Source organism: Magnolia sinica, chromosome 7 (genome assembly GCF_029962835.1).
Source record: "Magnolia sinica isolate HGM2019 chromosome 7, MsV1, whole genome shotgun sequence".
NCBI classification, from domain to species: Eukaryota; Viridiplantae; Streptophyta; class Magnoliopsida; order Magnoliales; family Magnoliaceae; genus Magnolia; species Magnolia sinica.
In genome coordinates, this window is record NC_080579.1 from 52772895 (window position 1) to 52787300 (window position 14406).

At 35.5% G+C, this 14406-nt stretch overlaps 1 long non-coding RNA gene across 2 annotated transcripts; it reads left to right on the forward strand.

The window, feature by feature from the left end:
* Positions 1-12259: 12259 nt before the first annotated feature.
* LOC131252072 (uncharacterized) lies at positions 12260-13985 on the forward strand. Of its 2 annotated transcripts, none has more exons than XR_009174150.1 (3): positions 12260-13156; positions 13345-13409; positions 13742-13985. It is a non-coding gene; the product is annotated as an uncharacterized LOC131252072 (long non-coding RNA). The 2 variants fall into 2 exon arrangements; XR_009174149.1 differs by having other exon boundaries at positions 13345-13405; positions 13733-13985.
* The last annotated feature ends 421 nt before the right edge of the window (positions 13986-14406 follow it).

A 14406-nucleotide genomic window follows, 5' to 3' on the forward strand; every position in this document is an offset into this window, starting at 1 on the left:
CTTTGAATCTCCCCAAACATTGGAAGAAGGTCTCTTCCTCTTTCTGGTAGCAGTTCATGATCACCCTCCTCGGGGTATTGGTCTTGTGAACTGAGAAGAAATTTTTAAGAAAATCATAGGTCATCTTAGTTCATGTCCCTATAGATCTTAGCCTTAGAGAATGAAGCCAAGAATTGGCCTTCTCTTTCAAATAATAATGAAATAATTTTAGTCTCAAGGTGTAATTGAACACATTTTGGAAGTGTAGGGTTACTATTATTTGTTGTTTTTCCTGCACTGGGTATGCAAGGGTGTGAGGATTGGAATTATGGCTTCAATCTGAACTGAACAACAATGACCCCAAGTGTCAAGGTAGGCAGACCTGTAGTGTATGACTGGAATCTGGAGAGATCAGTCGCCTATTCGGCCAATCGCTCAATGTTTAAATTAGATTAGGTGATAGTCAGAGGGTGGGGTTCGTCCTCTGAGGACGGGTTACTCTCTTTCCTTCCATACGAAAGGACTTTTCAATATAAATGAGATGAATGAGAAAGAAATCCTTACAGTCAGTCATGAAGAACAGCCGAATGATGCCTTTCTGATGGATGAACTAAGTCCAACATGCAAGCGTAGACTCAAATTATAGCTAAGATTACGTGCTACAGGATTACTGATATGAATTACACTAAGGAATGTAAATCAGCAAGCTTAGAAAGTAAAGATTACGCTAAGGAATGTAAATTGCTTTACAAGGAAAGTAATGGATTACACTATAAAAATGTTAATTGGCAGGCTTGGCAGAAAAGGTAAAGGATTACACTATGGAATGTAATTTGACTGATTAATTGACATAATAATTGAAAGAAATATTTCGATTTAATTTAGTTGCTATGAGATGTATTTTCTTACTAAATTCCTTTTTTATTTATAGCTCTTATCCATTTGTTCTAGATCCATCCCACGTTTTAATGGTTATAATAAGCGCTCTCCGCTACTTGGCTTCTAGATGCTTCCCACGTTCTGCTCATTTTCTTCTCCTTTCGCCACCTGTCATGTGATTAACCGAGCTCGACCGCTCTTCTCTTGACCATTTCAATGATACACGGCACCACTTGATACATCCTAGCTCCACCAAGAGATCTCCATACATATTTACAGTTCTCTAGTCATGTCATGTGTGTCCGTACAGATCACACATACTCTCTTCTGATTGGTTGTTACAGGGTACGACCGTAATGTGGATGAACATTGCCCCCCACGTCGTTGCACCTCTAACAGAGAGGTGACAGCGATGTAAGACCCCTCATCAATGTGGTATTTAATGCGTATATGCTTCACTTAGATGATAATCGCCTTTGGTCATCTCCTCGTAATGAGTCAACACATGTCCTTTCTATCGATCTTACCAAAATCATAATGATGGCTCAATAAATGCACTTTTTTCTCAGCCGATATAAGCACCGTTTGGAAACTTCCATTTCTTAGGCTCTCATTCTCCTTCCTTATAGTGATTTTCCTCCCTAAAAACCTCTATTTTTCTTCCTGCCTGATCTACAATGGCTGCTTCTCCTTCATCCACCCCTGCTTTCGATCAAGTGGACATCATGGTTATGATGGACATCCTTGTGAGGAAGAGTGTTGAGAAGAAGGTGTTTGGATCGCCCTTGGGTGACAAATATCTTTGCTTGGGGCCTACATTCTCCAGTGAGATAGAGGCGGAGGAAGTCAAGCCATTAGATTGATTTTTTCCCATTTGCCCTGGAGAAAACATCCAGAATCGATCTAGATCCATCCTCGATCCTATCAATGCTCTAAAAACACCCAGAACCTAGCTGAAGCCTTTATAAGATTGGGAAGCTTGGTTCACTAGGGTATCCTCACTGTACGAGGAATCATAGAGGACTGTCATCTATGAATGCATCAAACTCTCCGTACGAGAGTATCCATTCAATCCATCCATTCTACTTATAATGTTGGTGTTATGGACATGTCGAAAAACTCTTTCTTATTTAGTTGTAGTCCAATAAGCTCAACCATAAAAGACATCTCCCATCTGATCGAGCTGCCGCCATTTGGTGTGTCATTCTTTCTGGGTGTTGTTTCCAAGCAATGCAAGGACTTCCACAATAAATCTGCCAAGTCCTATACGAATTTCATGAAGGCCTACCACAAACTCGATGGCCCAGTTAAGGCGAATGAGCACATAGTATTCCTACTTCTTTGGATTGCCACCACCTTCTATGTGTGAACGCTCAACATATCATCACAAAGTATGTCGCCCTAGTCGAGCAGTTTCCTCAAGGCTTCAGGGTTGCTATGGCACCTTTCGTACTCAGCCACCTACACTAGGCTATCTATGAGATAACCCACAAAGGCCTGTACTCCACGGGAGGACCAATGTGGCTTCTGCAAATGTGGTTCTACGCTTACTTCCACCCTTCTCTATTCTATCATGTTATGCGTGAAGGAAAACCCTACTCATTTGGTGATCGAATTCTCCATTCCCTATAGGAGAATATCTCATGCGAGCTCTATCTCCAGGCCTTCTTTATGTTGGACAAGACCAAGAAGAGTAGGACATTCATGCCCTTCTCTGAGGGAGAAATATATGCACTAGGCTGGCTCATTGGTCAGTTTGAGCCAGAAGACGAGTATTTGGTTAGTCGATGGCATCACTCATGGGGGTGTTATCTCCTCAGCCATGGCCTTCCCTATAGAGGCACGATCAAGTAAGACAAGAACGCTAAGGCAGGGGTCTAACAATATTATCCTTCACCATTTGCTCATTCGTTTAGCCTCATCCGGTGCATCCCTTGCCCTCTCACTCATAAATCATACAACCAACCACCCTATGGTCACCTTGTGGTGACCATTGCGGGTCTCTATGCCTCTCTTAATGCTTCGTACCATCAAGAGGTGAACGTTTTAGTTCTTCCCAGCTTTCCAAACCTACTATAGGACATGGATAGTTTCATCAATTGGTGGGAGCAACACTACGCCAAATTGCTGAACAACTGAGATTCTACCGAGCTTATCAGCCAATTTATCTCCCAGTTAGAGGAGAAAAGCAAGAAGAGAACGGCCACTCCCCCAGCCACCCCACCTATCAAAAAGACATTAAGCAAGCCGAAGACTAGATCAGTCACTTCCCCTCCTCAAGTTCTAACGATCGAGGCTGCTGTCCCAACGATCTAATCACCTGCAGGCAAGCGACCAAGCTGAAATTTCAAATAGGGAGATCAAACAAATTTTAGAGAAAATGGTTAACCCCGATCGTAAGGATTGATTAATTCGATTGACCGATGCATTATGGGCTTAGTTTACGACTTATAAAACCCCTATTAGAATATCACCCTTTACACTTGTCGGTGGAATTGGAGCATAAGGCATACTAGGCAATAAAGAATTTTAATTTTAATATTGATAATGCCGACACACTACGTAAGTTACAAGTGAAGGAACTTGAAGAAATCCAGAATGATGTATATGAGAATTCTAGGATTTATAAGGACATGATGAAGATGTTCCATGACTGAAACATTAAGCGAAAATTATTCATACCAATTCATACCGATTTATCATTTTTCTTCAGGTATCATCCTTCTGTTGAGGGTCAAATATTACATATTAGGCCCCATTTATATCTTGGTTTTATGAACATGATACTGCTTAATGTCTTATTTTACTCATATTTGTGTTGCAAGGTGAATTTAGCAAGGTGAATTTAAGAGCTTGGATTGAAAAGGATGCTAAAAGCATAGATTTAACGCTCAAGAATCACCAAAGCAAAGGTTGGATCTTAGAAAACCAAAAATGAAGAATTCACATGCCAAAGATCTAAGAAAACCAAGTGAGGAATGAAGAGAATTGAAGACTTGAAGTGAAGAAAAGGAACACTAAAAATCTGCCTGCTTCGATTAGTCTAAGCCCTCCTTCGACTAGTCTAAAGCTCCTGCTCGACTAGTCAAAGATTCCTCGACTTGAACTCTAGCAATATAAACTCTTAATTTCACACGATCCTCGACTAGTCAAAGGTGACCCTCGACCAGTCGAAGGCTGTCCTCGACTAGTCAAGGGTTATGCATATTTTGCACGGACTGCGTAAATTTGAGGCGGTTTTTGGATTTTTCCAACTTGGTACGAAAGTTGGAGTTGCACAACCATAAATAGGAGTCCCTAAGATGTTCTTGGGCATCTTCTAGGGTTTAAGGAGTGGAGCAAAAGCATGGAGAGCAACCGCCAAGAGTCTTTCTTCCTCTTTCCTGGTTGTTTTTAGTCTTTCTTCTAGGGTTTTAGTTCCAATCATGACTATGGTTGGCTAAACCTCTTAGCTACGGCTAAGAGTTGAAGCTTGTAATATGATGAGACATTTTCTATTGCTTTAATTCATGTTTATGTTGAACTCTCTTTGATTTTAGTTTAATTCTTAAGGAATACTTTTATTTTTCAATGGTTTATTGTGACTTAAATTACAATAGATCTGCAATAGCTTTGAGTATCTTCTTTTCATGTACTGAAATTGTGAAATTAGGAAATCCTGTTGTTCACCATCATCTCATGGGCATGGTTGGGTGATAGAATCTCTTCTAATCTTCATAATTCTCTCATGTTGGTTGTGAATTGGTATATCCTATTGTGAGCTATTGTCTCCTGAGCATGGTTTTGGGATGGAAGCACTTCCAATTCCCACACCTCTCATCCATTGAGAATTAGGTCAAAGGAAGTTCAGTTTTGGTCTTACCGAGATTATTACTACATCGCGAACCTACACTTGGGGTTGTGAACAGCTTCTTACTTACTCTTTTATTTTTGCTCTCATGTTGAAATTATTTTATATTTCCTACATTGAGGACAATGTAGATTTTAGCTTGGGGGTGAGATTGGGTAAACTAATCAGTATTTTTCTTAGTGTTTGAGGAAAAAATTCTCAAAATTTTTTAAAATTTTCAGTTTCAAAGTTCTTTTTGAAAGTTAATATTTTGTGTAATTGAATAAGTTTTGAGTATTATGCAATATATAATATACATTGAAAGTCTAGAGTCTAATTCATTAGTAAACTTTTGAATACGTTCTTCTAATAATTGATTAATAGAAAGTTTAAACGTCAATTGAGTTTAGTACACAATTAACATAAAACTCATGTTTAATATACTTGAAGCTCTAATTTTAGCTTGAGTATTACTTAAAAGTACATATGTGAAAAAGAGGGGAAAAAAAAGATGAATTTTGAGATGGTTGTGGATCGTCTGCAACATTTCTTGGTTAAAAGATGGCTATGAACTGTCTCTAAAATTTTAAACGGCTCTTAACCGTCTTTAATATGAAGAAAAATCATCTTATAAAGTTCAACATCCAAAAATCATTTAATATGAGGCCTCAAGTGTCTCACCTACAATTTGGGGCGCGAAAAGCAGGAAAATACTAGTATGCTTGATATATGTTTCCATTTTCCATGACGCACCAAAACACCGAAGTTGGATTTGGATGCATTGATTAAATTGAATTGTGAAATTTCATCTTATTTAATGGGAAAATAAGATTAACTTATTTAACACTTAGGTTGGCCACAAAATAAAAAATAAAGGACTATTTTTGTCATCCAAATTATGGACCATATCTCAAGATCTTATGATCGATCAATGGCTTATGTTGAGTGGGCCATATCTCAAGATCTTATGATCGAAATGAGATGAATTTTTTTCTGAGTGTTTATGAAAACATTCATTGGGTTTTGGACATCTCAGATTTGATAGTAGATGTCTCGATCTATCCAAAAAAATCTTGAACCATCAAGCGTTAAGAGTTCCCTTCAAAACAAACTATTTTGATTAGATTAGTGAGATGTAAAATTTGTATGACAAAAACTTGATTATTCGCTGAAATCCTTATTTGGCTCAAGTTGCCTTTTTTAATTCATTTAATTTATAGCATCATTTTCATTAATTATGGCTTGTTGTCATTTGTTTTTTATTAACCAAATCACTAAAGGATTTCAATTTCGGATGTAATCGAAGTATTAAGAGAACGTTGTCTCTAGTTTCAGTATGAGACGTAACAAGAATATACATTGATTGCATATTTGATTTTTTTAAAAATGCACCACTTGCAAAAAATTAGAGCCGACATTCACTGATACTTTGTTAAATATGAAATTTGTGACCTTTAGTAACTTGATTAATTAAAAAGAACTATGTAGTGGTTTGATCCCAATCAGAATTTTTGGGTACTTATGGTAACTATTTGTAATATACTAGACTATATCACTGCAGCCACAAATGTTTTTCTTCTTCTTGAATTGTAACAGACTGTATCGGTTGCATTTTTCTTTGTCATACAGGTTGTGGCTATCAGAGATATAATATCACCTCCTTGTAGGGAAACATTTAATGATGTATACACATTTCTTATGAACTCATGGACACTAATTTTCACCAAATTATTCATTCCAATCAAGCTTTATTACAGGTGCATTGTCTGGTCATATTTAAGATTTTCATAGTAAATAGATTAAGAGCCAATGATAATTGTAAGTAGACTTACAAAAATTATAAATAGAATTGAGCAAGGCTTAGATGATGATGATAAATCTCTATAATCATGAGAAAAATTTCTGATTTTTAGGTTTCTAATGGGAAAATATTGGATTTGCTCCTATGACTTTCAATTTGTGATGAAATGTTGAACATGCATATTTAGCCTTGTTAAATGCACCTTTATTGGCATTAAACAAAGGTAAGTTGACTTGCACCAATTTGAGAAGCTTGTCTATGCATTTTATTCTTGTAATAAATGCAACATTATAAATAGGAGATTATTTTGTGGAAGGTTGTTAAGCAACCAGCTTTGTTGGAGAACCTTGCTTATACCAAATGCATTTTGTGCTGGCCATGATAAATGAGGTTGGGAATTAGACAGATGTGGCTGGTGATTTAGACATCTACAATGGATTATAAAAGTTGTTATGGATTTGACTTTTCTTTATGGAAATGCTTAAAGTTGATTTGGCTAAACACTTTCTAGTAAAAATAGTTTGCCAATATCGTGAAAATAAATTTCCAAAACTTTATAAATAAATGCTTTATGGTTGCAAATTCACGTAGACCATAGAACCCGTGAATTTAATGGCCTTTTGTTTTATGATACTAGATTTTATAATGTCATTATACTGTAAGTTTGTAGACCGTGAAAGCCATCTCAGTAAATGAATACTATTGTTTCTATTTTTTTCAAATCCTCTTTTAATTCATTGATTAGTTTTAATAAGATTGTACATATTTTGTTGCAAAGGAAAAGAAAAGGGCTTGTTTAGTTTTTGAGCTCTTCTAAGCTTGCTTATCATCCATGTATGGTAGTGCAAACCTTTGCTAAACTGAAACTCTAATCCGAACTTTGTGTGCAATTTGATCAAGTAAATTAACATTTAATACTATCCTATTTCTTTGCAGGATAACATTGTTGTATTTATGGATCCTTGTGTTGCGATTCTTGTTCTCATCATCATTAGACTCTTATGCATGAGAATCTAGGAGGTATCCCTTTAACACATGCCCTTTTTACAAAGTTTTAATTTTTGTTGTTGTTTCTAATTACTTGAATGGGAACACTTTTCTGTATTGTTTCCTTGTTCACTTTTATTATTTGCTTGCAATCAGTTTTATTTTAAAAAGGTGTGCTCACTTCTTTGAAAGAAAAAAAAAAAAAAACAAATGAAGTTTCTATTTAAGATTAACGATCCTTCTTAATTTTGAATTATAACCATGTTTTTTTTTATTGAATATATTTTTATTAGATGAAAGAAACACAGAAAATTGCTGCTAATTTTTTTTTTTAATGCAAGAAATTTTTTGACGTCTTTAGGTTGTCTATAGTTTTCTAAAATATTGAAATTATAGACGGTCAATAACTGTCTCTAAATGTTTTGGTGAGGCAATAAATGCAAACTAACGACAGTCACGGATCGCAGTTTTTTAGATGGTCTATAATCGTCTAAAATCAAAGACGGTCCATAACCATCCTATATTAAAGATGGTCCATAACCGTCCATTAACTAATATGACGCAACAAAATATGGTGGCCCATGCAACGATTGAAAACTGTCATTTATTGAGATTGAGACGGTTTTTAGCTGTCGTTTTTTCACTATTTTGGCGTAATGAGTGATTAGGAAGCAAGTTTAGAGATCCTTATCTACAATGAAGTATGAAAAGAAGAAAAAGAAGAAAATCAGCTAGAAAATAGTTGAAAATGGTTTTATATATATATATATATATATGAATGAGAAATCAATAAAACATATAGAAAATGAAGAATGAAAAAAAAAATTAATGAATAATCAAAAGCTAAAAAATATGTGAAAAGGAGATAGAATTGGAATCAGTTACTTGTGTTGATTTGTCTACTTTAAAGTAATGAATATGGCTAACATTATGAAAGGAAAGTTAACTTCTATGAATTATAAGTTGAGAACCACTGAGCACACTAAAAACTTGATGTTTGGATGCATTCTATGAAATAATTAATGATGAAGAACTTAGCGGATTATTTACTGCTAATCTTGGATTCTAGATTATTAATGTTCCATTCTCATATCTTTGGATTCCCCTCATATATGTTGGATTGCACAAAATATTATTTTTAGATAAAGGTTTGGAATTTGGAGTTTTTAAGAAATTAAGTTATGCATATTTTTGGGGGACTAGAAAAATGATGGTTGGGGTGTTTGTTGAGTATGAAATATTGTATATTTTCCCCTTGTATTACCTTGGTTTTGTCAACATTGATGTGTTTAATTGATCTAATTACACATATTTTCTCTTATAAATTAACTTTGAGAGAAGCATAAAAGGATGCTTAAATTATTGATTTAATGTTAAAAGATTTACCACGATGAAGAATGGATCTTTGAAGCTCAAGATTGAAGATTTTAAGAGTCCAAGGTCCAAAGAAACCAATTAAAGAAGGAAGAAAAATGAAGAAATCAAAGTGTAAAAAATCAATTTGTTGAAGTCAACAGTTCGATGCCATTGATGACTAGTTTGATGCCATCAAAGTAAGTGTCGATGACATTGAAGCTACTTCGATCCCATTGCAAAAATTTAAGGAAAATCAATTTACTTGTTGGATATATTTAAGCACCCTTCAATCCCATTGAAGGAGTGTTCAATGTCATCGAAGGAGTGTTCGATGCCGTCGAAGCCAACGAAATCTCATCATAAAAATTGTGAATATTTTATTTTGGTCACTAGATACTTTAGACCATTCTTTGATGCTAACGAGGAGAAGTTTGATGCCATCAAAGCCAAGTTTAATGTAATTGAAGGACGTGCGATGACATTGATGCATTACGCATATTTTGTTAATAGTTTCACAATTCAACTCAAACTCTTTTATTGGACTTCGATTGCATCGAAACTAACATCAAGCTGTAATAATTGCGATAATTGCATAAAATTGAGATAGTTTTGAAGTCGGCGTGAATCAAGCTTATTTAAAGGGATGTTTTAAGAGTTTCTAAGCACGAATGAAGATAAAAGGAGCAGATCAAGGAGTTGCGAGTTTCAAGTAGTCCTCCCTCCTCTTTAATCCTTCAATTCTTGTTAGTTTTTATGTTTTTCCTAAATAGTTCTAGTTCCATCATGTTTATGGTTGTCTAATATCTTAGCTAGAGCTAAGAGGTGAAGCATGTAGTTTGTTTTAATGTTTATTCTAGTTTGATTCAAGTCATTTTCTTTATATGTTGAACAGTTCATTATTTAGTTTGAATGAAGAAGCAATTATAGTTTATTTTGATCCATTTTCGACTACGGGTACATTGGATGCTTATGAAGACAATGAATGTTTTTCTTACCTGTTTATGAGGTTTAGATATGAAGAATTCATTGATCTATCATTGACTCCAAGCATGATAGATGCTTTGAATGAACTACTATTAATTCGCTGATGCTTTATAAGGGAACCATTTCAATGAAAGTTTAGAATTTGTTTTGATGAATGAATGAGGTTTTAATCTCTCCATCATCCGACTTGATGATTAGGAGTTTGATTCCAATTGTGTTATCCAAATAAATTAGGTAGAGTAGCATTAAGATGGTTATAAGTGGATCCTTAGATCTCTAATACTAAGTTTCTTCACAATTGATATCTTAAATTCAAAATTAAGTGGTTAGTTTAGATTCCAATTTTATTTCTAATATATTTCTAAAATCGCACAAATAGCAAGTCCCTATGGATTCGACCTCGGTCTCACCGAGATATTACTACATCGCGACCCTGCACTTGGGGTTCATGAACAAAGTGTAGAGCCTACTTCTCCAACTATATGCCACATGATTCGAGATAACGAAACAGAACTATGGTATAAAAGACTCGGCCATGCCTATTATAGGAATTTATCTTGCCTTAACTTGAAGAATCTGGTGAGATTGGCTTCCTAAGATTGGAAAAAAGCCCATGATTATCTATGGGGACTTTTGGAAAGGAAAATAAATTAAGGTCAACCACAAAAAGACAAATTTTGTGGCTACATATAAGCTTCTCGAGGTTTTACACATGTACCTTGTTAGTTTCAGTAGAGTACAAAGTCAAGGTGGTAAGAGATATTTTTTAGTAGTTGTGGATGATTACTCCAGGTTCACTTGGGTCACCTTCTTGATAGAGAAATCAAATACATTTGATGAATTTAAGAAACTTCTGAGGCACCTTCACAATGAAAAAGAGTATGATTGATAGAATTCAGAGTGATCATGGCGATGAATTTGAGAACAATCGGTTCTAAAGATTCTATGATGAACATGAAATATGATATGAGTTCCAGGCCCCTAAAACACCTCAATGAAATGGAGTAGCTGTGAGAAAGAATAGGATGCTTCAGGAAATGGCCTTAGTTATGTTGAATAGTGTGTGTGTGTGTGTGTGTGTGTGTGTGTGTGTGTGTGTGTGTATTTCTAGGCTAAAGTTATAAACACAGCATGTTACACAATCAATTGAGTCTATTTAAGATCAAGGCAGGATTTAACAACATAAGAATTGTGGCATGGGAAGCCACCAAGCATTAAGCATTTCAAGGTCTTTGGTAGTAAATGTTATATTCTTAGAGATCGTGAAAACTTAGGAATGTTTGACTATAAAAGTGATGAATGGATCTTTCTATGATATTCTTTTAATAGCCATGCATATAAAGTTCATAATCTCAGGACCTTGACCATTCAAAAATCAGTCAATGCGGTTATTAATGACCAACCCACTAATAACACATGTTTTGTAATTGATGTGGATGAGGATGAGGGTCCAAGCCAAATAGGAAAATCTAATGAAAAACCCTCATCTCCAAAAGTGTTCAATAAATAAGTAGGAGATAGTCGAAACAATTGTTATCATGCTTGTAGGTAAGTGAATTTTTTGAAGGGTAGGATTCTTACTACAGCTGAGAAGAGTCGTTGTTGTCTTCTAGAAGAAGGGAAGAGGGTTTCAGTTAAAAAGAGTCATTGTTACATCTTTCAAAAGAAATGAGATGCCATTTGAATTAGATTATTGAAGGAGATAATGATTCAATGGAGTTTCTAATGCAGTAGGACTTCTGAACGGAAAGGGTGACGAACAAAGATAGATGTGGCACTTCCTTTGGTTTTTTACCAAGTCGATATTACTGAGGGTCATTTTTGCCATTTAGAATATACATTTTTACCATTTAGATTATACATTTTTAAAACCATATATTTTCATATTTAAATGGAAGGGCGCTAGATGGTAGGTTGTAAGATTGTTAATGGAAATATAATGCAGGAGGATTACTTTAAATAAGTAAAATTAGGTGGGCTTTGGGAATTCCCATAAGAGATAGGTGAGTTTTATTAAAGGCTTTAAAAAAGTCTCCCTATAGTGTGGGCCCAGATCGCAGTATCATGTCATTTCACTACAACAAAAGTCGGCTTAGTCGACGCTGTGTGTCGCTCATCTGGCAGCGCTAACTAAGATCGGGTGACGGTTAACGATCAGGTATAAAAACCCTCCCAAAAGCCCTAACCCTCATGTTCTACCCTCTCCCGACTCTCTCCCTCTCACCGCCCCCGACGTTATCTCTCTAACTCTCTCAACGTTGCGACTCTCTCTCTCTCTCTCTCTCTCTCTCTCTCTCTCTCCCCCTTTAGATGCAGCGACAACCCTTGCCATATCCACCTCTACTATCCCTTTCTCAATCGACCTTCTCTCTATTTCCTCTTTTCCCTCTCTCAATCGACCGCCTCTCTTTGTTTCCCCTTCCTCAATCCACCTCTATTCCTCTAGGGTCTCTCTCTCTCTCTCTCTCTGTCTGTCTTTTACAAACCAGATCTGCAGGATCCGCAGGTGTTGGATTTACACCTCATGTTATAACAGTCAAAGCTGGAAAGGTATGCGTTTTTTTTTTCTTTCAAAACTGCATGGTATTCTTGTATCCTTTTATGATTACTGTCAAAATGTGATTGTGCGCATGAAAATGTGAGTTCTGTTCTGTAATTTTTCATTGGAATGTGTTATCTGGTTTGACAGCCTCCAACAACTGCTTTTAGGATTTGATGCGTTGCTATAGTAAACCATTATTTTGTTTTGTTTCTATGCCCTATGCCTGATTATCGTACTCTGTGTTGATGTGGTGTATTTTAATTAGATTATTTTTGGTACCAAAATTGTTTAAACCTCCCATTGTTCTTTTAGTTTAATTTATCCATGTTCTGGTTTAGATATTATGATCATAAATGTGTTAAAATTGAAGAGATGTTGAGGCAAATATTCTAGCTTCAAAGGGTTCTTGGTAGTACTATTTTGCTGGAATTCAATTTCTGATTTTAGTCGATTTACAATTCTTTCTGAATTTGGAATTTGGGCTGAAGTTGGGAAAAAGCAGCCCGCTCAATGCAGGTTCTGTTTTCCATGCTGACCCAGACATCAACTGTGAGCATGTTTCGGAAGCCCCAAAAACCATGATTTGGTCATATAATCTGACACATCATCATTTATGATTATGAAAAAGGCCTGCAATTTCAATGGCACTAGTTTCTTTGTGGGATTCTTATGATTTGACTTTTATCATTTATTTTTGTAGACTCGGTTCCAGCATGATAAGCAAGTTTACATATCGTTCTTAGAAATTCTAAGTATGCCCGGAAAGGAGTGCATCTCCATTAGTGATGTCTACGAAAAGGTATATGCATGGGACAATACACTTCCGTTTTCGAATTTTGTGTTATCAAATTCAATGCTCTGAAGAATATGTAAATGTCCTCAATTCTATATTTCATACAAAAAAATAAATTATATGCAGTAACTTTCCCCTTTATTACTTACTATGTTTTTCTGATGGATCATTTTGTTTCTCGATTTCACTGGCAGATAATTTAGTGGATTTCACAGATAATCAAGGATGGAGACTCTAGGGATCAGCCTTTTTTTTGTAAGTAACATTCATAAACACGAGCATGCTTTTCAGATCAAAATTTATCCTACAAGTAAATTAAATTGTTTACACTAATGTTTTGAAATTAATTGTTCACTTCATGCTTGTTTAATTCGTGTCATCATCCTTCAGATCACTTCTTGCACGGTTCGTTTTTGGGGTGTTTGAATTATGATAGTTTTAGGAGTTGTAAGACTCAAAGATATTTCAACTGTTGCTTCAGCAAATCTAATGCACTCTATCCGAAATTCTCTGTGATGCTTCTGTTTTTCCTTCCCCTACTATCTGCAGGATGTGCTAATTGATATGTTTTTGTTAATGTAGATAGCAAAGACTCTGGAGCTTAGTCCAGAGGATGCTGATCCAATCTGGTGAAAGGGTGCCCAAGGCATCCTGTCTTCAAGCAAGGGATTGAAACAAAGGATTCAGAGCATAACTTCCGATATGTATGATTGAATGAGAGATCCAAGGCTTGGTCCAATTTTTCTTTTCGGAGCATGCATATCTTTTGGTAGCATCTGGTTCAAAGGAACCAATCAACACAACCAATCGAAGAGGTAAGGTGCTAAAAGATACAATCCAGATTGCCTTTAATTATGATGCCCCACACAGATTTAATTGCATGTTCTAGAAGCCGAAGGAACAGATTTTTTTATTATGATGCCCCACACAGATATGGATATTGATGTGTATGCGGAAATAGATGTCTCATACATAACATGTTATTGATAATCAATTTTGTAGTTTTTACTTGAAACATTCAAAATAAAAAATAAAAAAATTGTGCTGAAATTGACGTGTTTTTTCTGTCATATTTTTGCATATGCTGCATTTGGCGAAAATTTCCCTTCCAATTTCATAAAACCTATACCATGTAACAATTTTATTATGTACTATATCTAGCACTTAATAAATTTTCTTGTTGTATTTGTTTCAAAAATGCTATGAATAACTTGCAGTTAAATTACAAGATCTCATCAACAGAGTCAAAGGATACT